Source organism: Choloepus didactylus (genome assembly GCF_015220235.1).
Source record: "Choloepus didactylus isolate mChoDid1 chromosome 11 unlocalized genomic scaffold, mChoDid1.pri SUPER_11_unloc1, whole genome shotgun sequence".
Classification (NCBI taxonomy): domain Eukaryota; kingdom Metazoa; phylum Chordata; class Mammalia; order Pilosa; family Megalonychidae; genus Choloepus; species Choloepus didactylus.
Window position 1 is genome coordinate 2,756,400 of NW_023637577.1, and position 26,892 is coordinate 2,783,291.

General features: G+C 41.9%; 1 pseudogene; it reads left to right on the top strand.

Annotated features, from left to right (window-relative positions):
• LOC119524392 overlaps window positions 1-20,595 on the top strand; it is an 82,635-nt pseudogene extending 62,040 nt beyond the window's left edge.
• Window positions 20,596-26,892: the final 6,297 nt, after the last annotated feature.

Here is a 26,892-nt window from a genome sequence, read left to right on the forward strand (position 1 = left end):
ATATGTCTCCTTTGGTGACATTTTCTGATACAACAATACTGTACAATCCCTAAAGGAACTAAGGTATTGTGTGCGTCTGCATGCACGTTGGAAATAAAACGTACATCTCACAGTAGATAGCCTTTGGCCCCATTTCTTCCTTCCTACTTGGGTTACTCGTGTGATGACGTGATGCTGGGAGTGGCAGCAGCCATATTGTGACCATGAGGCAACCAGGCACCATGCTGAGGATGATGGAACAGAAAGGCAATGAAATGTCTCAGTCACTAAGTCATTTGGCCAAAGCTGGAGCCACCTTTCTTCAAAGTTTTTTAAAATGTGAGATTACAGATGATTTTATTTTTAATCAACTATAAGTCAAGAATTCTTTTAGTTACTGCTGAAAGCGTTCTTGTCTTATATAAGAGCTTTGAGTACTGAATCAGTGTTCAGTATTATATCTGAATGTTACAGATGAGGAAATGTGACTCGGAAAGTTTGAGTATGTTGTTCAATGTTGCACAGCCAGCAAGATTTGAACTCAGGTCTGCCTGCTCCCTCATATGGTTAACTTAGACTTGACTTTCTGGGGCTGCTTCCTGTTTGTCCCTACTAGAAGTCCATTCTCTTTGTGTGATCCTGGGTCACCATTCAGACCAGATACTCCCATATTGGGTGAGTGGAGGTGGGTATTGATTGTAATAGTAGGGCACAAATAGGGGAATTATCAGTCTGATGGTTCCTACTGGGAGAAACTGTCCAGGACAGTGTCTGTGGAATCCTCTAGGCCCTGCCAGGCTAGCCAAGGGGAGAAAACATGCCCACCTCACCAGCAATCTCACTGAGAGCATTAATGACATCTCCTAACACAGTGTGGCAAAAATCCTAGACTTTCTTCTCTATGTTGCCTCGTCTATGGCTCAGCAGTGGAACCTGACAATACTTCTCCATGGTTCTCACTGCCCTCCATGCCCCTCCTTGAACCTGACTCTTCTTCTCCTTCAATGTTGCCCAACCTTTCCCTGAATATTCAAAGCAGACAACCTGTCTCCACTCTATCCAAGAGACATCTGTGATGGTTTGATGGTGTTACGTACCCCAGAGAAGATCATGTTCTTTTAATCCATTCCTGTGGGTGTAGACCCACTGTGGGTGGGACCTTTTGATTAGGTTGTTTCCATGAAGATGTGACCCACCTCCTTCAAGGTGGGTCTTAATCCTCTTACTAGAGTCCTTTATAAGAGGATAAAAGCCCCACACAGAAGCTAAGAGGCAGAAGCTGAAAGAGAGAAACATGATGAAGCTAAAAGAGGAAGCCATTGGAGCCAGAAGCTGGAAGCAATGAAATCCAGGAGTGAAGGACCAGCAGGTGCCTGCCATGTGCCTTCCCATGTGACAAAGGTGTCCCAGATGCTGGCAGCCTATCTTCAGAGTCTGGGTATCATATGCTGATGCCTTGACTTGGACATCTCCATGGCCTAAGAACTGTAAATGGTATGTTAATAAATCCCCATGCTAAAAGCCAACCCATTTCTGGTATGTTGCATTTCAGCAGCTTCAGCAAGCCCAAACAACATCCAACCAGAATGGGCTAATTCCCCTTCCTTTTTCCCAGCTTCTGTCCTGACCTGTCAACCTCAGTCTGTCTTGCTTCCATCTTCCTGCTCCCCTCCAGGACCCTTGCACCTGTATTTTTCTGTTGATGGGGAATGGGGTTCCACTTGCTTTATGACCTGGCACTTGATTTTCCCTGGAAGGCTGATTCAGACTGTCCCCAGATCACTCTGCTTTAAGTCTGACTCTGGGACTTCACCTTCAGTACAAGCTCTCATGACTCCAAGTTCTGGCTTTCTAAGCTAGCAAGGGTCCTGCATCCCCTACTCAACATCCCCTCATTTCCAGGGTCACAGATCCCTTTCCTCTAACATGCTGGTGACTGCATATATCCTGCAGAGATTTTCTTTCTCATCTCCCAAATGACTATTTCCTTCAAAAGAAATAATCTGCAGAATTTCTCTTTAAGAGGTTAACCCTTTGTCAGCCTCTCAGTTATGCCTCTTAGAGGAAAAATCAGTCAAATCCATGAAAAGACAGGCCTTCCTGGCACCTCACTATGTTTCTACCTCCCTCTCAAGTGCTCTCCACTGCCCCATGTGAATGGAGATGGAGAGTCTTTTTGCTTGCTGGTTTGCATACAGCCAGGGGGCCTGGGTCTCACTCTACATCTCTCAGACCATCCTTAGGGCATGGAGGGGGTTCACCCCTAGCTGGTGGCTCTGCACACGTACTACAGGGGTGTCAGAGAGTTCTGATGGCTCCTCAGTCTCACCCATGAGACCTGGGTGATGTTATGCAAATTTAGCCCAACTTCTTTTTTTTGAGGGGGGGTGGTGGGATGTTCTTTTATTTGTTCATATATTTTAATGCAGTTTTACTGAGATATATTCACATACCCTACAATCATCCACAGTGTGCAGTCACCTATTCACAGTACCATCATATACTTTGTGCATTCATCACCACGATCAACTTTTGTACGTTTTTCTTACTTTGAATAAATATATAAATAAAAATAAAAATAAAAGTAAAAAAGAACACCCAAAACATTCCATCCCCCCATCCCACCTTATTTTCCATTTAGTTTTTGTCCCCATTTTCCCACTCATCTGTGCATACACTGGACAAAGGGAGTGTGAGCTACAAGGTTTTCATTATCACACAGTCACAGCATGTAAGCTACATTGTAGCCATATGTAACAATAACAACAAACTGTCTTGTAAAAGTGGGGAGAGAACTTTCTTAGAAATTTAAGCTTGGTCTTTGTGAGACTGGGTTGATTCCAACAACTCCTTCTATCTTGGAGCAAATTTAAAAAGACCAAACAATTTCCTTCTTCAAAATGGCTCTGTTTCCAAAATTGAGGGTAGTGGTGAGATTTAATAAGATGCAGTCACCAGATCTTCTGCTGTCATTTTTGTTCAGATGACAAAGACACAGAGAGGTTATTTAACTTATCTGAGGTCACCCAGCTGGGAATGGGGAAGCCTGGATGGAAAATCAGTTCTGTTTGATGGCAACTCTGTGTCCTCAACCACTGAGCAACACTGCTTTTCCATGTCCCCCACTGAGATGAGCAGGGCGATGAAACCAAAAGTGGCCATTACTTTGGAGAATCATTTCCCCAGTTTGGCATGGGCTCTCCAGCCAGTCAGCAAGGAGCGATCACAGAGTGGCTCTTGTGCATTAGAGGAGACACATGCACAGCTTTTGGGGGATGGGGGTAGATTTGGTAGAACCACAATTTGGTAGAACTAAGGGAGTTATCTGAAGTGTCTACCTGCCCAAGGCTGCGTATAGAAACGTTTATTGGGTGCCTGTATGTACAAGATACTTTCATCACCTACATAGACACATCAGTTCACTCACCCTCATGCCCACCTTAAGAGACAGGTATAATTATCCTCATTTATTAAAGATAAAGGAAAGCAAGACTCAGAGAGATGGAGTGCCTGCCCAGTGACACGCAGATAGCAAAACATGGAAGAAGACAGAGTTTCAGATGGCCTGGCTTCCAAGCTCTTTCCGCACTCCACTTCAGCATCCTTCAAGCCTTCCCAGCCTCTGATTAGAGCAGACACGGCATCCGATTATATTTTCTTACTTTATTTCTCGACAACTTTATTGACTTGACGGACTAGAGTGTTCAAAGTTGCTCCACCAGCTTTGATTTTTGTTTGAAAGGTCGCCTTTCCCCTGCAGGGCCAAACAGGCTTAGCCACGACCTGCCCGGCGACACCATCAGGGGCAGATGCCAAGTGCAGTTGACACATCAATCAACTCCTCCTCCTTCCTTGACAGCCACTGGAAAACAGGCCCACCTAACCACAACTCTGTCCTCCCACTCCCCATTGTCTCTGAGGTCTGTTACTGTCAGTAACCAATACTCTTCAGTCACACGTATGTATATTTTTAAATTTCAATGCTAACAAAAGTGCTCCATCTCTTTGTGCTCAGGGCTGTGACTGACATTGTTTCAAAGCAGATTTAGAAATAGTCTTGGTCCTGACATTTATGCTGCCAGTGGGCGTTGTTTATTGTTGAGCAATTAGAACATAGATTAACATAATATCACTCCTCAACTTTAAAATCTCTGGGAGTGCTCCCTGAACAGGTTCCCAAGAGCTCACCCAGCTCACTTCCTTTTGTCTTTTTTGCCTTCTCCTCCTCCACACCCATCCACCCACCTGCCTTGAAATATGTTATTTCAAATTTAGAGTTCAAGAAAGTTTGTGTAATCTCAGTCATAAAAAAGAGATGTCTTTTTGTTCCACTGCAATAGCAGCCCACAGTATCTGTATTTTCAATCAAAAAGCCATTTTTTTCTTTTGCATGTCCTTGAAAACTTTTTTTTTTTTTAAATCTCCCTGTTCTCTTTTAACTCTTGGAAAAGCTGAGGTCAGGAAGAAGGATGAGTTGGTTAAACACTTTTTTTTTAAGAGTTCAGCTTTTCATTGAACATGTTGCAAAAGGGGGTTAGTAATAAAAAAAACACCAAAGCCCACGGTGTCATCAGATTTCTGATTCTTCTTGCTTTGCTGCCACTTTCTTCTCCTTAGCTGAGGCAACTTTTGCTTAAGTGGAATTTCACAAAGAGGGCAATATCTTGGATTCACAACCACTTAGGCCAAGGGCCCTTAAGCCTTATTATAAGTCATACTTGTCTTTTCATGGAAAGAAATTCCCCACTGGGTGGAGTTCTGCAAATAGGAGCTAGATAAGAAGAGGCAACCCTTGAGAATTGCATTTGCACTACAGGCCAGAGGTCCTACAGGGAATCTCAACAGGCATCTGTCAAGAAGGCTCTACCATATTATAGGGTTAGTGCAAGAGAACAAAACTCATGCATGAGGATAGCTCGCAGGTTTTCCTGGCCTCTGTCATGGTTTCCTCTGCCTGATGACAATAATTATTAAGACCTGACTGTTACAAATCCAGAGTCCTGTATTTGCTCACCACCTCCACAAGAATCATCCTAGGTACTACCTTTTTTTCTTTCCAGATTTTATTGTGATATATTCATTTATCATATATTCCACCCAAATTATACAATCAGTATCTCACTGTGTCATCACTTATTTGTATAACCATCACACTCATTTTTAGACCGTTTTCATTACTCCAAAAAGAAAATGATCAGATAGACACAAAAAAAGAAAAACGCAAAACACCCCATATCCCTTATCTCCCCTTAACATTGACTCCCAGTAATGATGTGGTATACCCGTTACTGTTGATGAAAGAATTTTAAGATATTAGTGTTAACTAAAGTCTGTAACTTGCCATAAGTATTTTCCTCCACATACACTCTATTGTTAATTCTTTGTACCAGTGTCATACATTTGTACTAATTGATACAAGCTAGGTACTATCTTTTGCTTGGATTGTTACAACAGTGTCCTCACTGATTATAGAAGACTGAATTATGTCCTCCAGTTTAGACACATTCTGAATCCCTGTGAGTGTGAAGCCCATTGGTAATAGGATCTCTTGAAGATGTTCTTTTTAGTTAAGGTGTGGTCCAAATGAATGAGGGTGGGTCTTAATCTCTATTACTAGAGGCCTTATAAAGAGAAGAAACCAGAAATGCAAGGTTGGTGAAGGCCACAGGGAAGAAGCTGAAACTGGAAAGGCAGACTGAAAGGAGAGGACATCGCCTTGTGACAGGAGGCAGAGATGCAAGCCAAAGGACCTCAAGGATTGTGGCAAGCCAGAGCTGCAGGCTCTGCGAAAAAGCATGGCCTGCTGACACCTTGATTTTGGACTTCTCCTAGCCTGAAAACTGGAATCTGATAAATTCCCACTGCTAAGCCAATCCGTTGTGCAGCATTTGTCTCCTTGCTTCTGCTCTTTTGCCTTTCATAAAGCAGTTGGAGTGATATTTTTAAAGCACATCAGAGCAATCACTACTGTTATTGTGGGTCTCCTAACCACCCTCAGGTTTGGTACTTTGCTAGGGAAACTCACAATACTCAAGCATATAGTTGTACTTGTGTCTATGATTTATTATGGCAAAAGAATTCCAACCACACTCAGCAAAGGGAAAAGGAGAAATGGGCAAAGTCTGGGGAAACCAGGCACAAGCTTTCAGACTCCTCTCCCTGTCGAGTCACGCTAGATGCATTTAATTCCTCCATCAACGACTTATGACAACATGTGTGAAATGTTGCTTACCATGGAAACTCGTTAGAGACTTGCTTTTATTGGGGGCTGGTCACATAGGCACCCCCCTGCCTGGAATGTACCCAAATTCTAGACTCCTGGAAGGAAAGCAGGTGTTCAGCATGAACGGCTGTCTTTATACAAAGAGTTTAGGGACAGTGAGCCATTCTTATCAGGAAACAGTGAGAACCCTCCAAGTTCCAAGATGCCTTTTAAGGGCCAATCTTGTCAGCAGTCCTTTGCAAGGATAGCAATTAGGCCGGCTAAGCTAGCTCTTTTCTGCACAGCTCTTCTGTTCAAGACGCAGAAATGCCTCTTGATCTCATTCATCATTAAAGCCAACATCCCTACAATGGCCAACAAAGGCCTGACAGTCCCAACATCTCTCTAACCTGATCTCCCCTCCTCCTTCACTCTGCCCCAGTCACACTGGCCTCCTTACTGTTCCTTGAATACCCCAAGCATGCTCACACCTGAGAAATTGTGCATATAATGTTCCCTCTACCCGAAATGCTTTCCCCAGCTATCTGCTGGGCTCTCTCTCTCTCACTTCCTTCAATGGCACACAAAAACCCCCACCCCTAGTCCAGCTCCCACCATGGCACTTTCTCTGCTCCTTTCCTCCTTGATTTCTCTCCTTATAATGTTCCAATATACTATACAGTCTATTTCATTTATCCTGTGTCCTCAGCAAGAATGCAAGCACAAGGAGAGTGAGGATTTTAATGTTTTGCTCACCGATGTATCTCCTGTTCCTAGTCCAGGGCTTAATGAAGCATGAAAACCTAATGCCACTCCCCTACCTAGTGCTTAAGAAAGAGCCAGTATTGTGGTACCAGATTGGGTTAGACTTTCTTCTCTATCACTTATTGCCTGTGTCACCTTAAGAATGGAAATGTCACTTAGAAAGAAAGAAGACTGTTTTAGACTCTGAAGCCTTGTACCTTTCTCCAGGTCCACCTGACTCACTTATATGTTCAACTTCTGCTAGGACTATTTTCCAGCTTGTGCAGCTGGGTTATCATTCTGCTCCCTGGAAGGTCAGAAATTTTTAATCTTGAATATTTAAATGCATGGTCTCAGGGGCCAAGCTCAAGCCCTTATTGACTACCTCTGCTCCCTGGCCTGAGTCAGACGGCCTCAGCCTTGGTTCATGGTCATTAATGACCAGAGACACCGTTATCTCTGAGATGATCCTTGAGCAGAAGGGTGGACTGAGCGATGCCTGGGGGGCAGGAACTTGGAGCCCTGGCCTCTATGAGAAACGGCTCCTGTGCTAGGAGTGCTGCATTTCAGCTGGGCCTCTCCACTGGGACCACAGGGGAATGCCTCCCCGGCGTTCCTTTCCTCTTTAGCTCAAGAATCATTATATTGGCTTAAATGCAGCATTGCAGCTTGGTGATGCCAAGGACTCTGATGCAATGGCTGCTGGCTCTGGGACTGTGCATCAGGCACTGTGCTGGGGTCTTTACAGGTGCGACATTGTTGCTTCCAACAAGTTGCCAGTCTTCACCCACATTTTACAGATGAGGCAACTGAGAGTCTAAGAGCTCATGAAGTCACAGAGGGAGTGGATGGAGAACTGGGAGGTCTCTACAGCGACCAGCAGAACAGGGCTTTTCCTACTATAGGTTGCAACCTGTTAGAGGGGAGTAAAACCAGTGTAGTGGGTTTGGGACTAAAACAATTTTAAAAAATAAAACAGACTAGACTAGACTAGAAAAGAATAAAATAGAATGGGAAATAGAATGCATCAGGTGTAGTATGGATCAACATTATTTCATGAAACATATATATATATATATAACATATATGTTTTATATTTTATTATAAAACACATATAATGTTATATAATAATATATATTAATATAATGTCATATAATAATATATTAATATATAATAATATAATGTAATATATTATATAATATATTATAATGTAATATATAATATAATGTAATGTAATAATATATTATATAATATAATGTTATATATTATTCATACATAATACATTTATGTGTACTGTATTGGGATATAAAATTTATTTCTTACCAAGGATAATAGTCAGATTTTTTAAAAAACTGTATGCTAGATCTCAGCTAGGGCATATTCAGGAGATAAACGTATCTTTTCCTCTTTCTTCAAGATTTTACTCCCATCAATTGCTGTTCATGATTCAATCCCTGACATAGTTGTCTACAAACCCAGTGCATTTTCTCTCTTTATTATCAATTCCATTTGATTTGATTAGCCTTGATTCAGTTCCCTTCAATTTAATTCATATGAAGTACTCTCAGTTCTACCCCACTTAGGTTAGCAAAACTTGAATGCCTACTGTGTCAGTCCCATCAGAAAAAAGAAGTGTTGTAGGTTTACTAGCCACAGTGCAACTTCTCAAATTCCTTTTCTTTGTCCAAAACTCAAATTTACTTTCCTCAGGCTTTTTTTTAAATTCATTTTTATTGAGATATATTCACATACCATACAGTCATACAAAACAAAGCATACATTCAATTGTTTACAGTACCATCATATAGCTGTGCATTCATAACCAAAATTAATTTTTGTCATTTTCATTACCACACACACAAAAATAATAAGAATAAAAATTAAAGTGAAAAAGAACAATTAGAGTAAAAAGAACACTGGGTGCCTTTTTTTTTTTCTTCCCCCATTTTTCTACTCATCCATCCATAAACTAGACAAAGACAAAGGGTAGTGTGGTCCATATGGCTTTCCCAATCACATTGTCACCCCTCATAAGCTACATTATTATACAATCGTCTTCAAGATTCATGGGTTCTGAGTTGTAGTTTGACAGTTTCAGGTATTTACTGCTAGCTATTCCAATTCATTAGAACCTAATGTTTAAATTGTGCATTAAGAGTGCCCACCAGAGTGACCTCTTGGCTCCTTTTGGAATCTCTCTGCCACTGAAGCTTATTTCATTTCCTTTCACATCCCCCTTTTGGTCAAGAAGATGTTCTCCATCCCATGATGCCAGGTCTACATTCCTCCCCGGGAGTCATATTCCACGTTGCCAGGGAGATTCACTCCCCTGAGTGTCTCCATGTAGGGGGGAGGGCAGTTATTTCACCTGCCAAGTTGGCTTATCTAGAGAGAGACTTCCCTCAAGCTTTTGAAAGAAGACAACATGTTTCATTATTCTGGAATTTCATTTCCCATGGCCATTTTTGGGACCTGGAATGGTAAAGTTAGAGCATTGGGTTTGGGATCAGACAGGCTGGGCTACAAATTCAGATGCTGAAAAGTGCTTATAAACAGGTCTGGCCCACAGCAAGTTCTCGGCCAATTGTAGTCCAGCAATTGCTTTTCTTGTATTGTCTGAAGTTTCTGAATCATATCAAAGCTGCTCTCCTTGAAGTTTTCAGCCTTGGAGGAGAGTAATTTGTGGTCAAAGCAGGAAATTGTAGTAGGACAAGGGTTGGGGTAGAACCCTAGGCTGGAAGCCTACATCTGGAGATTTGGCATTTTAAATAGCCACCAGGAGTGGCTGGTCTCCTCCTACCTGCCAGGTCTCATAGGAGAAAAAGTGTAAAGGACTTTAAGACTAAGATTTAAGCTCTGGTCTATTGGAATTAAGGCTATTAAAGAATGAGGGGCAACCAAGGACATTCTTAATATCAAGCCAACATGCTACAACCAAGATGAGAAACATCATGAGCTGGGCAGAATCAGATCCCCAGTGATCATGGATCATCATTCATATTTATGTGGAGGGAAACCACATAGTGCCAACTCACTCCATTGGGAGTGAGTTCAGCATAGTGGGTGAGAGTGTGGATTCTGTGGTCAAACTGCCTGGCTTCAAATCCCATACCTACTATTTACTAGCCATGAGATACTGGACAACTTACTTAACCTTTTTGGGCTTTAGTGTTGTTTTTTTTTTCCACTTATAAAATGGGGTTAGTAATTAGTACCTGCCTCATAGTGTCATGGGCTCTCAGAACACCATCTGGTATATTATTAGCACTCATTAATACTAGCTGTTGTTGTATTAATTAGAATTTTGTTGTTGTATTAATTAGATTTTTTTCAGTTGTAACCAACACAAAAGGAATAGGTAAAAGAAATGAAAAAAGGAATTTCCTGCCTCCCATAACTGAAAGCTCTAGGAGTAGAGTTTGGCTTCCTGCCTGGCTGAGGTCACCAGGACACCATCTCCGTTTATCAGTTCTGCTCTCCTTTGTGTTGGCGGCACTCCTGCAAAGCTCTCCCAAGTGGTGCAAAGATGGAAGCCGGGAGCCCCAGGCTTCTCTGCCAGCTAAAATCCCGGTGGTAAAACAGACTCCTTCACAGGCAGTCCAATGAAAGTCCCAGGGAAGATTCTGATTGGCCCAGCTCTGGGCTACACCCAGCTCTCTGAACCAATCACTATGTCTAGGGTGTGGGGTCAGCCCCATCTGAATCATATGGACTAGGAATAGGAGGGATGGTTTCCCACAGAAGAAACAGAATGTGATGACAGAAGAGAAAGAAGACTGGATGTGAGCCAGCAGAAACCAGAGGTCCAACCCAGCCCAGAATTGCTCGTTATTCCCTTGGTCACATCCACCCTCTATGCATTGACTCATGCTATTCCCTTGATCTGAACTCACGCCTTTCTGCTAACTGTAGTCCATTTGCATCTGCCCCAAAGCCACACAGCTTTCAAGGCCCATCCCAAACACTACATCCCTCTGAAAGGCATTATTGAGTTTGCCAGTTAGAAGTGCTTTCTTCCACTTATCTTGCTCTCTCTCTTTCAGATCCCTCTGGCTTTTTCCACTGATAAGCCATCTACTTGTCTTCTCTCAACCATCCCTATCAAAATTAGGGTCTAATCACTGCCCCCCCCCCCATCTCCTCAGCTAACCCAACATACCCTGGACCCAAGTAAGCATTCAGCAAGTAATCATTAAATCAGGTTGCATAATAACAATAAAAAGTTCTATGTACACCTTGAGCATTTATGATGTGTCCGACATGGTGCTAAGTATTTTACATGTGTGATTTCAATCTGCCATTTTAATGACACTGTGAGGAAGGTTCCATTATTAGCCAGTTGCATAGATGAGAAAACAGAGGCCTGGTGAGGTGAAGATATCTGGTCAAGGTCACACAGCCGGTAAAAGTGCAGATCCCAGATTGTGGGTCTTCAGAGCACAATCACTTGTGCACTTAAAACTTGCATTTTAATATATTATTTGATAGTCATGGCAAACCTGAGCTAAAGAGGCTGATATCATTTGTCCCCTGAGCCCCATTCAGAGCTCAAAACAGCTGAATAACTGTCTGGGTTAACCAAAATTAACCTAAGGAAACTCATTTCACCTCTCTGGGCCTCAATTTCCCCCTCTCCCAAATGGGACAGTTGGATCCAGTGGTCTCGAAGTGTCCCTTCAGCTCTAACTTTTTTGGATACAGAACCTTGTGCAGAGACTTGGGACTGGCCAGGATGAAGATGGACCTACCTGAGTTTTTCTAGCCCCCCATCCTGAGCAAGCCCCCCACTCCCCACCAGGATGAGATTATCTACATGCAAGGTTTTCCTTGTTCTTTTCCTCTAGTTTTCCAACTGTCCGAGAACTTGAAGTGATAAATGAATGCAGGAATTATGTGCAAGGAAAGGAAAGGAATTCAACCCAAAGTCACTAAAGCAAAAATATCTAAATATAAAGAAGTGAAACTTTTGAGCTCTTAAGTTAGGCAAGCCTTAGAATTTGCTGTCTTAAACAATATATTCAAACATAATTGACTTTGAAAATTAATATTCTAAGCCTTGCCATTAGCCAAATTACTCAGTCAGGTCTTTCCTTGGGATTAATTTGCCTACTTGACAATTCTTAACACGTTTTTATGGGCCCGTAAGTTCTTTGAAAAACCCTAGGATGTAAGAATTATTATTATTCCACATTTTGCAGATAAGTAAACTGATGCATGGAGAGACTTTCCTGGAGGCACACAGGTAATGAGAGGGAGAGTTGGCTTCTAAATCCAGACAGTCTGTCTACTGAGCTAAACTCTTTTTTTTTTATTATTAGAGAAGTTGTAGGTTTAAAGAAAAAGCATGCACAAAATACAGAGCTCCCGTATACCACCCTAGTATTAACACCTTGCATTAGCATGGTACATTTATTACAATTCATGCAAGAATTGTTTTTAATTGTACTATTTTGAGCTAAACTCTTGACCACCACTCTTTTCTGACTCAGAGTTCTTCTCGTTTCTCCTGATCTTCCTCCTGGAAGAAATGGGGACTTGAAAATTTCTCTAGTTTTAATGGTAGACAGTGTTTCACACTCATGTCACTGCACTAAACACCCAACTCACTCAGCTCTCCCATGGAGCCGACCGGAAGGGGTTCACCATCCCTATACCCATCCCTGATGAACTCAAAACCCAAACCATGGAAAAATGAAAGGGTTCTGCCCTCTGGCATTTCTCTCTTAGGAGCCAACTCTGAACTAAATAATATGCATTTAAAAATTAATTCCTTTCTCAGGCCGGAGAAATTCACGATGACGTTAATGACCTGCCAAGTACCAAAGTCACCCAGCTTAATGGAAACCATCCAAGGGAAGCCTGCATTTCCATGCTCTGGCCAGCAGAGAAAGCCTGCCAGTAGCGTTCAGTGTGGGCTCAGGATACTGGGGGACACCTGTTTTCATCTCTTGCACATTTTCTTTCGAAATGGAAGCAGCCCTGATGCCATGGTCCAGCCTCCCTGCCTTTGCTTCACTGATGCTTCTCACACCATATGTTATAGACAGAAAAAATTTCTCTTAATAAACCCCTTAAAATTCCATTGGTCTTTCTTCCAACATCTCCTGCCTGCATGCTGACCTCTTCTCCAAAGCTTCAATCAACATCTCTCTGTTGATGTCCCCAGTAGCTACTTCCAGCCCAGCCTAGTAGGAATCCATCACTAGCTCAGTGAGTGGCCCCAACCTCCATCTGGTCAACCTAACTAGGAACCAAGAAATCCAATATCACTTGGATTTATTTCTTTCTTTGTTCCTCTCCATCCAACTCCTCAATAACAACTGTAGATTCTATTTCTTTGTGCCTCCCAAATCTTTCTCTACCTCTCCATCTCCACCACCAAGGCCTCCTTCTGGCTTTATTACTTCCCATCTGGACTTCCTTTCTGGTCTCCCTGTCACCGGACTTCACTCATGTTCACCCTCCGCCTGACAACCCAAGTATTCTTTATAAATGCCAATCAGATACTATCCCTTGCCTGCTTGGAACTTCAATAACTCACCAGTGTGATCGCCTGACACATGTGGTTCCATGCAACTTAGGTCCTACTTCTCTTTCCAATTAGTCAGCCCTACCTGACCCCCATGGATGTGCCCTGACTCTCTACAATCCGTGTTCTACACACACACACACACACACACACACACACACACACTTTTAACCACTTTGGACTCTTTGATTTCTCAAACTTACCATGGATTATGGAGCTTCCCTGCCTCCTTTGCACATACTGTGCCCCCTGCCTGGAGCTCTCTGTTCTCAGCTCCTGGGCTTGGCAACACAGGGTACTGTTTGCTCTCTTTGAGTTTTCATAGGAATGAGGGGGTGTCTTCTGTGCTCCTTCATGCCTCCATCAGCTGTAGGTCATTCTGCAGTAAGCCTCTGTTTACTAGCCTGCTTCTTCCACTAAATGTGATCCCTCCAGGGCAGAGGCCCTGCTTTAGCAATCTGGAGAGGATCAGAGCCTGCTCAACACTGAGGAATGGCACAGAGCAGCTCTTGTGGTGAAGCTTTGTTGAACGAATCAGTTTCCAGGAATACAACCCCAAAGTGCCTTGCCTTTCTAATGCCCCATCTTCCTACCAGACATTCTCTTATTCTCTGCAGCTATGGTGGGGGGAGGACAGTTATGGAGATATAAAAGTCATCAGAATTCTGTGGCAATTTTATCTGGGGTAAGCGGCTAAAATTGGCATCTGTACAAATTGGGAAGGAAAGAAACAAGCTGAAGTGGTTAGAATAAATGTATGAAGCTGCAAATTTTATTTGTCAAAATAAAGCATAAAGTCTTTGAGATACATTTTTAAGACAGAAAGTTCACCTGTAATAATTTGTAGCAAAGCTCCAAATGATATATGATGACTTGTGGAGTTGGGAGGGGAATAAATTCTTCTCTCATTTTTCTTTTGCCAGTTTCTAGAAACTGTTGTGAAAATGTCCACAGATTCCAGGGCTTATATTAGCATCTTACAAATGAGATATCTTTGCCTAAGATGCTGTAAAATGGATGCCTTTCTTACACTGCTGGTGGGAGTATAATTTGCTATAAACTGCCTAGAAAGCAATTTATCAATATTCATCAAATGTATTTACCTTGTAAATACCTTTGACTCAGTTATTCCACTTCTAAGATTATATCTTAAGAAAGTAATGAGACAGTCAATAAAAAGAGAATACAAGGCCGTTCAGGCTACAATTGTTTATAATAAAGAGATCTTAGAAACTACTAGTAAGGAATTGTCTAAATAGTTGTATCAGTTGAGTAGGCAAGCACCTGGCCATTAAAAATGTGAAAATTGAGATGCATAAATGCTCACATTAAATCAGTGGGAAAGGTGGATTATAAAATAATATTACAGTCTGATTCTATTTCTATAACTATATAAGTATCAGTATATTTATATAGTTATAGACCCAAATTTGGAAAGATGTACACCCAAGTGTTAATGATGGTAATTAATGAATTATAAAAAAATTAAAATAGCTGTAGCCACCATAGACTCGAGGTCAGGTACTGGAGTTAGCACTTCCAGTTATTCTATCCCAACTGTCCAATGAGTATGATAATTATCCTTGTGCACAGATGAGGAAACTGAGGCTCAGAACGGTGAAGGAACTTGCCTTAGATCACACAGCTCATAACCAAGGGAGTGTAAAATGACCCTAGGCAGAGAAACAAGAGGGGGAGCCGAGTTTGGCTGAAAATGCCAAGGGGATCCCAGGACTATATACCTCAATATGCCAATTATGATTTAAGTAGCCAATTGAGATAGGCTAATTTCCAAATAAAAGCAATGACATTTCTAAGGGCTCTAGAGACCCATTCTATCTCAGCCTTGAAGAAGGGTTGTGTTCTTCTGAGCTTTTTGCCCTGAGCAAGGGGCTGTAAGGCTGAAAATAAAGAGAGCTGAGGGTGCACACCAAGGTGGGAGTGAGCACAATGCTGAAGCTGGGCTTCAGGTAATGATGCTGAGCCTGAGCTAGCAATGGTGAGAGAATCTTCATCCCGAGACCAGTCAAGGGCTGGTGAGGAGAGGAGCCAGGATACTTTGGGGTCAGTTCTCTCTGGGCTCAAATCCCAATTCTGTCAGTGACTAGCTGTGTGGCTTTGGCCACCCTGCATCATTTTAATGAATCTCTTTTAATCTTGAAAAAGGGAGATAATAATATCCTCTCCTTATAGCAGATACTACTATAAGGGGACATCAGTGCTTGGTTCAGAGATGGGAATGTGACCAGGATGGTTCAGTGAGTTTCCATCTCATGGCTTTTTGGAACCACGAGAGAGCTATGCTCTTTGATGTGGCCTTGAAGCTGGCTGATACAAGCCTGGAAGCCATGTGGAGAATGCCTTCCCAAAAATAGAACCACACACATAAAGGTAGAGGTAAATGATGGAGATTCAGAATCCTGGTGGCATCATTTAAACCCTGGATCCAGCTATACCTGAAGCCAACATGAACTATCCCTGGATTACTTATCTGTATGAATTCCCCTTTTCTGATTAAACCAGTTGGGGTTGGATTTTCTGTTGCTTGCAACTGGAAGACTTCTGACTCATCCATTATTTGTCACACTTGTTTTGGGATACAGGTTTGGCTACATTAATTTGTGGGGTCCAGTGAAAAATGGAAATGCAGACCATCTTCAAAATTTATTATGAATTTCAAGATGGTGGCAGAAGAGCATTAAAACAAGCAGGGGGCCTTTCTAAGTATGGGGCCCTATGCAACTGCACAGGTTGCTTGCCCTTGAAGCTGGCCCTGTCAGGAGACCTCCATCCAATGAATTGAAACTACATGTTGCCTAGGAAGGCTGTAGGCATGGAGCAGGCATTCAACAAATAGAAGCTTTTATCCATTTTGGGAAGATCTGGCAGATTTCTCGGGATCAGAGGGACCAAGTCATGCAGGATGAGCTTATCAGCAAGGCAGGAGGGGTCTGGGTTGGCTTCAAACTCACTGGAGAGTTTAAAGTTGGAGAGAGATATGATCTGATTGATAAATTTAAAATATCATTTCAGCTGCCATGGAGAGAATGGGTTTTGGGTAGGGTGAAGGGATGGAAGTATGGAAGCTAGGCGGTTGGTGCAGCTGTTCACCAACCTTGGACTAAAAAGGTAGTTGTAGAGATGAAAAGCAGACATTTTGATGTTGGGAGATTAGATGTGGGAAAGGGAAGGCAGGAAGTTGAGAATAACATTTAGAGTTTGAGTTGAGCACTGAGTGTCTGGTGGCACTATTTTCCAGGAATGGTTGATGGATAGAGTTCTGGATCTAGATTTCTTAGTGTGGGTGCAATGTATTTTTACAATGCAAATTACCCCTAATTTTCACAGTAGCCCAAAGGATTGTATATTATTCACTTACCATTTTATAAAAGGGGGAAAAATTCAGTCACACAAGGAGCTGACGGAAGAGCTGGGATTTGTTCCAGATTTTGATAGGTTCTGGGAGCCACTTACAACCCTGCACTGCTTCCCAGGGGAATTCTGAGCTCTTCTTTTCATCAGCCACCACCCAGAAGCATCATGGAATCGTGAGTTCATAGAGGATGGAGTAAGGACAAGGACAGCTCAGAACTTGCCATTGCCCCACCGAGGGTAGAATCCCAGCTCCTGGGAGTCACTCTCTGTGTGACCTTGAGCAGGTGACCTCACCTTTTCAGTGGGATGACAGTGACCTTCCTTCTTGGCCCAGTAGCTTAGAGGATCACACTGGTCCATGGACACCAGTGAGTGCTGCATCCTGTGGGGAACGGCTCTGATGGCAATGGTTGCTGGCCAGCGTTCTGAGACCCAGCAGCGGCTCTTTCAGCTGTTGCTTTACTTCACATATTAGCGCCAATAGTCATTAGACGGACAGCATACTGTGGCTTTTCACACGGGAGAGGTGAAATTAGATCCGAGCTCAGGGACTGAATTCAGCTGCTTTTCAGAACATGTAGAGGAGGTTAAATGTACGGCTTCTGGTGTCAGACTGCCTGGGTTCAAATCCTGCCTCTGCCGCTTCCTGGTTGACCTCTTTGTGTCTCAGCTTACTCATCTGTAAAATGGGGATAATCATAATCAGCCATTTAAAACTAATGTTATTGTGAAGATAAAATGAGAAAATGCATATGACATGCTTAGCACGAGCCTGGACACATGGTAAGTGCTCAGTAAATGCAAGCTATTAAAGTAACTTGGCTGCGGGAAGATGGAGCAACATCTCTCTAGAAAGCAATGATATCGATCTCGTAGAGTTGTCCCAGGAATTAACAGCGGTATTATAGCTGGGGTTCTGATACATGGATTCATGGTTATATGCTTGCAATCCAGCTGCAAGGAAACTGGAATAGCTGGTTGGAGAAATGAAAGCATATGTCCTCACAAAGACATGCATGTAGATGTTATCATGACATTTTTCATAATACCCCAAACTGGAAATAATCCAAAGGTTCATCAACTGGTGAATGGATAAACAAAATGTGGTATAGTCATACAATGAAACATAATTCATCAATAGGATGGTGTAAACTACTGATACATGCTCCAACATGGATAAACATCAGAAGCATTACACTAAGTGAAAGAAGCAGTCACAAACGCCACATATATTATGATTCCATGTATATTAAATGTTTATATAAGGATTCCATGTGTATTATATATCCATATAATGGAATGCTGTGGAGACAAAGCAGATCACTTGTTGTCTGGGGCTGGGGCAAGAATGAGGATTGACTACAAATCGACATAGGGGATCTTTTGGGAGTGACGGAAATGCTCTAAAACCTGGATTGTGATGAAGGCTGCATAAATCTGTAAATTTACCAAATATCATTGAGTTTTAACTTAAAATGGGTGAATTTTATGGTGTGTAAATTATACCTCAATAAAACTGTTTAAAAAAAAAAAGTGCATTGGAGACTCAGGGCTTATATGACAAGGGAACCTAAGAACCAACTTAGGAAGGGTTTTTAGAAGTGCTAGAAGGAAAAGAATGGCAAATTCCTGCTACATATTTCATCTTTAGAGCAAACCTATGGAGTTTACCTCTACGTACCCCTTTGGCAAATGAAGAAACAAAGCTCAGACAAGTAAACTTCCTAAAAAATAATTTTCTGAAAGGAGCTCTCCAAGTAGCCCTGACAAGCAGCCCATCACATCAACCATTCTCTAAAGTTTCCCTTTCTTACTCCCAAGTCCCTTTACCTCCATATATCTCAGTTTTCTCATCTGTAAAATGGGAAAGATTGTCACAAGGATTAAGAAAGATAACTCAGAGAAAGTAGAGGGTTGGGACAGAATAAAGGCTAAAAAGTATGAACTCCCTATTTAAAGTTTCCTTCCCCCCAAAATCTACTTTCAGAATTTAACACTGGTTCTAAAATTCATTGAATGAAAAAAAAAAAATGGGGAACATGCTATGTGACTGAGGAGTGAAGGCTAGAGCTGATTTGACCTTTGAGCTCCCCTCCACAAAGGATTGTTTTCTCCAGAAGGCCTGGGTAGTTTTACTTTTCATAATTATAGTGGAAAAATTAATAAGAATTGCTGTTATCAATCATGACAAATGTAAACCTAAGAAATGTTGCAGAAGTGCAAAAAGAGTTGCCCTGTGGTTCGAATGGGAAAACTATGTATAGAGGTTACACCCCAGAGCAAAATAGCACATGGATTTCTGAAACTCTTTATATTGGTTGCATATTTGTATTAAGAAATGCCCCTTTGCACCTTATCAATTGTCAATCTACCAAGCAAGTTGGAAAAAGAAGCAACACATTGATATTGTGCCAAAGCCTTCACAGGTTGCCTATCCCTCTCCAGGTGAAGATTTGGGATTAGTTGGAATTCATGGTATTGGAAAGTCAACTGCTTAAAAAATTTTAGCAGGAAATCAAAACTAAAACTTGTAACATGTGATGATCCACCTGACTGGCAAAAATTTTTGACATACTTCTGAGTATCTGAATTGCAAAATTGATTTACTAAGATTCTAGAAGATAACCTAAAAGCCACCATCAAACCTCAGTCTGTGGAGCAAATTTCCAAAACTGCAAAGGGGCAGTCGGTCTAATTTGAACTGAAAGAATTAAACAAAGACACAGGCAATTGTACGTCAATAGTTTGAATTAACCCATCTAAAAGTAAAAAATGTTGAATATCTTTCAGGAGGAGAGTTGCAGAGATTTGCTTGTGCTGTTGTTTGCTTACAGAAAGCTGGTATTTTCAAGTTTGATGAACCTTCTAGTTACCTGGAGTTCAAACCGTGTTTAAAGGCTGCTATTACTGTATGATCACTAATAAATCCAGATGGATATATCATTGAAGTGGAGCACAATCTAAGTTTATTAGACTATCTCTCTGACTTCAGCTGCTGTTTATTTAGGGTACCAAGTTCATATGGTGTTGTCACAATGACTTTTAGATTGAGAAAGAACAAACTTTTTTTTTTTTTTTGGATGGCTGTGTTCCAACAGAAAACTCAAGATTCAGAGATGCATCACTTGTTTTCAAAGTGGTTGAGACAGCAAATGAAGAAGATGAAAAGATGTGTACGTATAAATATCTAGGAATGAAGAAAAAGATGGGAGAGTCTGAGCTAGCAATTGTAGATGGAGAATTTACAGATTCTGAACTCACGATGATACTGGAGGAAAATGGTACAGGTAAAACGACATTTATCAGAATGCTTGCTGGAAGACTTAAATCTGATGAAGAAGGAGAAGTACCCATTCCAAATGTCAGTTATAAGACACAGAAGACCAGTCTGAAATCAACTTGAAGTGTTTGCCAGTTACTACACGAAAAGATAAGGGATTATACTCATCCACTATTTGTGACTGATGTAATAAAGCCTCTGCAAATTGAAAATGTCATTGACCAAGAGGTGCAGATATTATTTAGTGGTGAACTGCAATAAGTAGCTTTTTGTTCTTTGGTCAAACCTGCTGATGTTTGTTTAATGAACCGTCTGCATTTTTGGATTCTGAGCAAAGATTGACGGCAGCTCGAGTTGAGAAAACATTTCATACTCCATGCAAAAACAACAGCCTTTGTTGCGGAGCATGACTTCAGCATGTTCACCTCTCCAGCAGACAGGGCCATCATTTTTGATGGTGTTCCATCTAAAAACGCTGTCCCCTAAAGTACAAATCTAAGAGTCCCATGGGCTCAAAATCTTTAGTTGGTGCTTAAGCTTCCATGTATTTTTTAAACATCCACAGATTTTTCTGATGGGCAGCCAAGGATTGTGAACCATTTCCTTAAAGAGAACATTAAAGCACAAGAGTCCCCAGATAGCAGTACAGAGTATTCCCTTGGTACTAAATATATTGAGTTCTAAGTTTGGATATAGAGGACCAAATTATCTAATTTTTTTTTTTTAATTTTGGGTAGTAGGTAGTAAGAGTTTTTCCACAAATTTACACAAATTTGTTTGGTTCCTAGGTCCAAATAGAATAAAACTATTTTCAATTACCCTTCTGACTAATGCACTGAACTTAAATTTACTTTTACTATGGGCAAAAAAAGGGTTTACTAAATAAGTTAATGGGGAAAGCAAAATAGAGGAAAGAATTAGAAATTATCTGAACAGATTTTAGAGCTCCTTGAAACAAGAGAATCCTTGATTAACATGAAAACAATGGTTAAAAAGTATACTTTGATTGGGCCCCATTAGGTCTTTTTAAAATAATTTGTGAGTAATCCATAAATACATGTTTGTGAAAAATTCAAATTCAGAGAAGTATGTGGAATAAAACATTACCTCCCTTCTCACATTACCCTCCCAAAGATTCCCAGTGTTTAATAATATATATCTTCTCATGCTTTTTTCTGTGCACTTACATGAGTGTAAATATTTAAAGGGTTTGTATGTTTTGTACATGGGGCTCCTGCTAGCTTGGTCTACAGTATTGCCTCTAAAAGCATCCCTGTTACCAAGCAACCCCAGCATCCTGATGACCTGGGTAAAACATCAGCAAGGCATTCTGAGTGGCCCCGTGACAGTCATACCTTTACTCCTGGACCAGGTGTGGGCACTTAGAGCCTCTCCATGGAAGTGTGAATCATGAGCCCAGCAGTGTTCAAAGAAGTGGCTTCCACAATGCTGTTATGGGTGGAACTGAGTCCCTTTCAGAGACATGCTGAAATCTAAACCCTGTCCTGTAAATGGGGTCTTATTTAGAAATAGGGTCTTTGCAGATGTTATTAAACAGAACCAATAGGAGATATATATATTTGGCTCACATGATCATGGGAATTGGCAAGTCCAAATTCTGTAGGGTAGATTGCAAGCTGGAAACTCTGATAAAGGAGAAGTTGTATTCCCTGAGAAGTTGTATTCCTTTTCTTGCCAAAGAAAAGGCAGCAATTCTTCTTTCTGACTTCTGAGACTTCCCTTAAGACCTCCTTCTGGATGCCATAATCAAGCCAAGTTGGCACATGAAATGAACCATCACAGGCCAAACTGGATTAGGGAGGACTCTAATCCAATATGACTGATGTCCTTATAAGAAGGAGAGAATTGGGCACAGACAGACAGACATAGGAGAGAATACCAAGTGACAGCTGAGGCAGAAAAAGCCATGGATTGCCAGCAAGCCATCACCAGAAGCCAGGAGAGAGGCATGGAATAAATTCTCCCCTACAGACTTCAGAGGAAGCATGGGCCAACACCAACTTGGTTTTGGACTTTTAGTCTCCCCAACTGTGAGACAATAAATTTCTGGTTTCTTAAGCCACCCAGTTTGTGATAATTTGTTAATGGCAGCCCTAGCCAATGAAAACAAACATTAAGTACTAAATAGAGGTTTGTTCAGAGTGCCCTCGATCAGGTTTGGAAGAAATCAAGGAAAGCCTCCAAGAAGGGGTGACAATTGCATGGCATGGTCTTGGCAATAAGTAAGCAGTTAATGAGATCAACTGGGTCAACAAACTTGACCCTGAAGAAAGAGGAGCTCAGTGGGGTTTGGAACCTGAAAATCCCAGAAGACCCTGTTTTGTCAGTCAACTATCCTCCACGGGGGATGGGTATAACCACTGTGGGAAAACCCACCAAAAAAAATGTACCTCTGAGGCACCTAAGGATGTCGGGAAGTCTGGGTCCATCAGGGGCCATTTATCTCTAGGTTGGAGGCCTTCCCTAATGCCAGGCATGGTGGTGGGGAAAACAGATAGGGTTAAAAATTTGTGCTCTTGTCTGCCTCAGCCACTTACCAGCTACATGATAATAAAGGGGTCTCTTCCCTGGGACTCTGTTTTCTCATCTGTAAAGTGGAGAAAATAGTATTTGTTTCTCAGGGTAGATGTGAGGTCTAAGGGAGAAGATGTGTTTGGAAGCATCTGAAGAAAATGTGCCAGGACCTGGGCACTCATATCTGTGGATTTTCCTTTTTTGTTATGCTTTTGGATGTTGTGCTCTGCCTGGGCTTCCAATAATCATCCTGATGGTTGAGTTTTGGGCAAAGTCCATAAAAACAACATTCAGATGCCAGGAATTTGGTGACCCTTCCTGCTCAGTCATCCATCAGAAATCCTGGGAACTGGCTGGGAAGGAGGCTTCCATATACGTAGCAAGTGAGGTTGATTCTGTTTAAGGTTCTCAGTCTTTATAATTGCTTGGGTCTTTGCCTGCTCAAGCCTGAGGACCTCTTATTCTTGGCTTTGCCTGCTTCTTCTCACCATATCTTTTTCAGTTGCTTATCTCTGGAATTCCAGCAGAGAAACCACTAGAAGCCATTATCCCACTCTCAGGAGAAAGTCCCAATTCTAATGCTATAATTCCCATGTTTTCCCTGAACTCATGGAATAGCAAATGCATTCCCCAAATGCCTCATTACACAGCGTCATCCAGCACAAACTGACAGCTGTTATTTTATTTGCTCCCAGGTTGTACTGCTGGCCATTTGGTTAGGAGGGAAAGGGATTTCAGAGAGGCACACGTTGAAGGGGCAAGTATGTGGGCTTCGGAATCACACACTAAACTTCTAAATCCAGATCTGCCCCCATGAACTGCAGGACCTGGGACAAGTTTTGTAACCTTTCCAACCTGATTTCTGTGTCTGAAATGGGGATGGCATCATATCTGGCATGTAGAAGGGACTCAGTAAATTCTAGTTTCATTCACCTTCTTTCAGGCTAAAATAACATGCTTCATGAATCCCTCTTCACTTAAGTGGTCTGTCTGTCATTGTAGCAAGGCTGTTTCTGTGCCTTGCTAAGGGTACTTGGCTCTTTATGCTGGTAATGAAGATACATAAAGGAGGGAATGAAAGATTGGGAATAGACATGTGTGTGTGTACCTGCAGGCTTGTATCTTGCACATGGAAACTCAAATTCTGTGTGGGAGCCTCAGGAGGGACTTGAAAACTCCAGCTGGGCATCCCCAGAACGGCAGCAACTTCAGCAGTGATTGGGGATACAAATATTTAGTCAGGTCAAGGTCACAGGAAGAGGGAGGAGATCTTAGAGGTGCCACTTCCTTCTTTGGGACTTTATTTCTTCATCTATGTAACTTGGGCTTTATTACCCCAGTGGGATTGGCTTGGACCAGACCTTTTGCTCATTTAATCAGACACTGTTAGATTATCAGTTTTGTTCTTTAGGGTCTGAGAACTCAAGTTCCTGGTCCTCCATCTAATGACCTGGAGCAGTAGCTCAGAGCCGTTTCATTTAGCTGCAAAACGGGAGTGATCAAATATAACTTGCAGCTTGCTTTGAGAATTAGAAATGCTGTTTGTAAACTGATGAGCCATATCCCTTGTGTGTAGGATGTGCCTGATAAAGGGTAATAGATACTGTTACTAGTATTAGTTCTACAAGTGGTAGTTATTACCTTCTTTGGAGCAGGAGCAAGATCCGTTATCTCATAGAGAAAGAGAGGTGGAAAGGAATGCACTCATTGACTATAATTTTGCTTCTTTGGGGAAAGTGACTCCTTTCTGACTTGGGGGAAAATTTTTGGCTTCCTATTTGAATACCCTCTAGTTGGGATAAAAAAGAATTCTCATATGATTTGGGCACAACTACCACTTCAAAGAAAACTTATGGAGGTATCAGGTCTATGCTTTAGAGAATATTTTTCCCAAACAGGTCTTCTATTCAGCAAACACAAATCAAGTGCCCTCTATAAGCTAGACACTTGTGACACTTGTTTAGATTTTCCCATTTAGATTGCATAGTTACCTTGTTTTGACCAAAATATATTTAATTGTGTGTGTCTGCTGGTTCATTCAAACTAAGTTCAAAGCTCTTGATAAAATGATGACTCATCTGCCATCCATCACCCCCACCCCCATCTCCCAACCTCCAGTTCATCTGTTCCACATTTATTGAGCCCTTTTATTCTAGGTATTTGATATGGACATGAGAGTGGATGGTGTTGCCACAATTTACTAAGCAGCAAATAGGAACTGAACTACCCAGGATCACACGGTGTTAAGTTGTAGATCTGGGACCAGAGCCCACATCTGAACATACCCTTCTCTGCAGCTCTGTCCAGCACAGCTGGTTGCATCATTTTTCTCAGATGCCACAGGTAGAGTGGCTTCAGGCATAAATCAGAGCTTTGATCCATTTCCTTGAGGTTCACTTAGTTCTTCAGTCTTCTTTGAGTTGGCTTTGTCCCTAGGATGGCTTTCTTTGTGGTTACAGGATCTCACTATTCTGGAGCTACCACTTCTAGAGCTATCTAGCCATTTCAGTCACACCCAGGCAGAGAGAGAGGTGAGTCATTCTCTCAATCATCAGAGCTTCACTCTGATTGGACCACTCTAGGTCATGTGAGCATCCCTGAACTAATCACTAGCCAGGGGCATGCTATGAACTGATTGGTTTAGGCTGGGCTTTTATGCTAGAGCTTGAACCAATCACTGTGACAAGGGTCTGAAGATATTACTCAAGTCTCATGTCCATGTTGTGCAGGTAGGACTGACTCTGTCTTCCTGCACTGAGGTGTATCCTGTGTCCCAAACCTGTCTCAATCAGAGGATTCTATATTACCAGTGGTCATGGTGGTTTGTTTAGAGCTAGGTGAACTCTAAAGTTGGTCCAGTGAGAGACAGCCCTGGACTCTTGCTGGAGCCATGGGTCAGAAAAACATTCATTCCTTTCGGTGTGTTGGCTGGAAGCAGGGTAAGCTAGGGATGGCTAGAGTTCATTTTGCCACTGTTTGACTAAAGCCTGAGAGCTTCTCGTGTTCTAGGAAAGTAGAACTTCAAGAGATGGAGAGAGACTATTTCCTGATGACTTTGTTTGAGCTCTGAATCCAACTGGATTTGAGGCCAGATCACAACCTGGCTTGAGCTGAGTTTCTTTCATGTGCAACCAAATATGTCCTGCTCGCTACACCATATGAGCACGCTTGAAAAAGTACACAGCTACACCAAATATTCTTGCAGAAACTGGAAAAGGGATTCTAACATGCAACTAGAAGTATGTTGCAAGTGACTCTAGAATTGTCTCCACACCAAGAGTCTATCACCTCAGTCCCAGTCCCTTTTCTGTCACTGACCAATTGTGTGCCTTTGGGGATAGAGAGACAAGACCACTCAGGTTCTCATCTTAGGAGGGGACTAGACCTATTCTTACTGTGCAACCAAGAGTGGTTTTTAGAACAACAGTTTTTCAGATTATAAGGTGTTACTTCAAGAAAGGGTTTAATGATCAAATGCATTTGTGAAATACTGGGCTAAAAAAAAGTTAAACATGTTTCAGACTGCAGGACTTCTTAGAGCCTTTACTAAAATAAGGTTCCTAGGTACAGACTGACATGAGAGTTTAATAAATAACACTTCTCAGACATGACTGACCATGAAACACTTTCCTTAGAGACACTCTTATAGACTTTAGTGTTCTCTGGAAATACAAGTATGGGGGTGGGGGTGGGGATTAAACACTCAACTAGGCACTGCACTAGGCTCTGAGGTTATAAAAATAAATATGGCATTAGTTCCTGCTTACAAGAGGCTCACAGCCTAGAGGAGAGCACAGGACCTGTAGTCTGAGGATCACAATAGATATGAACATGGTGGTTGTGGGATTATAAAGAGAAGCCCCAAACCCAGACAGGGAGATCAGAGATGCATTCATTTCTATTGATTGCAGAAGAGTAAGGGGATATTCACTAACACTTGACTACAGAGGAGGGCATACAGGCAAGTGAACCACATGAATGAAGAGCCTGACATCTGAGAAAGAAATTCAATAATTTTGTGAGGCTGTAGCGTGGGGATAAGCATCTGAACAGGTATGCACAACCCAGACCATGAAAGTCTTCTAATTTTATGCTTTGAAGGTTGGCCTTTGTTCTGCATGCAATGAGAAATCATCAAGGATCCTGCTTCTGTGTGATAAGAAGACACTGCCGAGTGCCTGGCTTGCCAGGAAATAACTCCTCACATTTCCAGAACATTTGAATTCATTCAAAGTCTCTATTTAATTC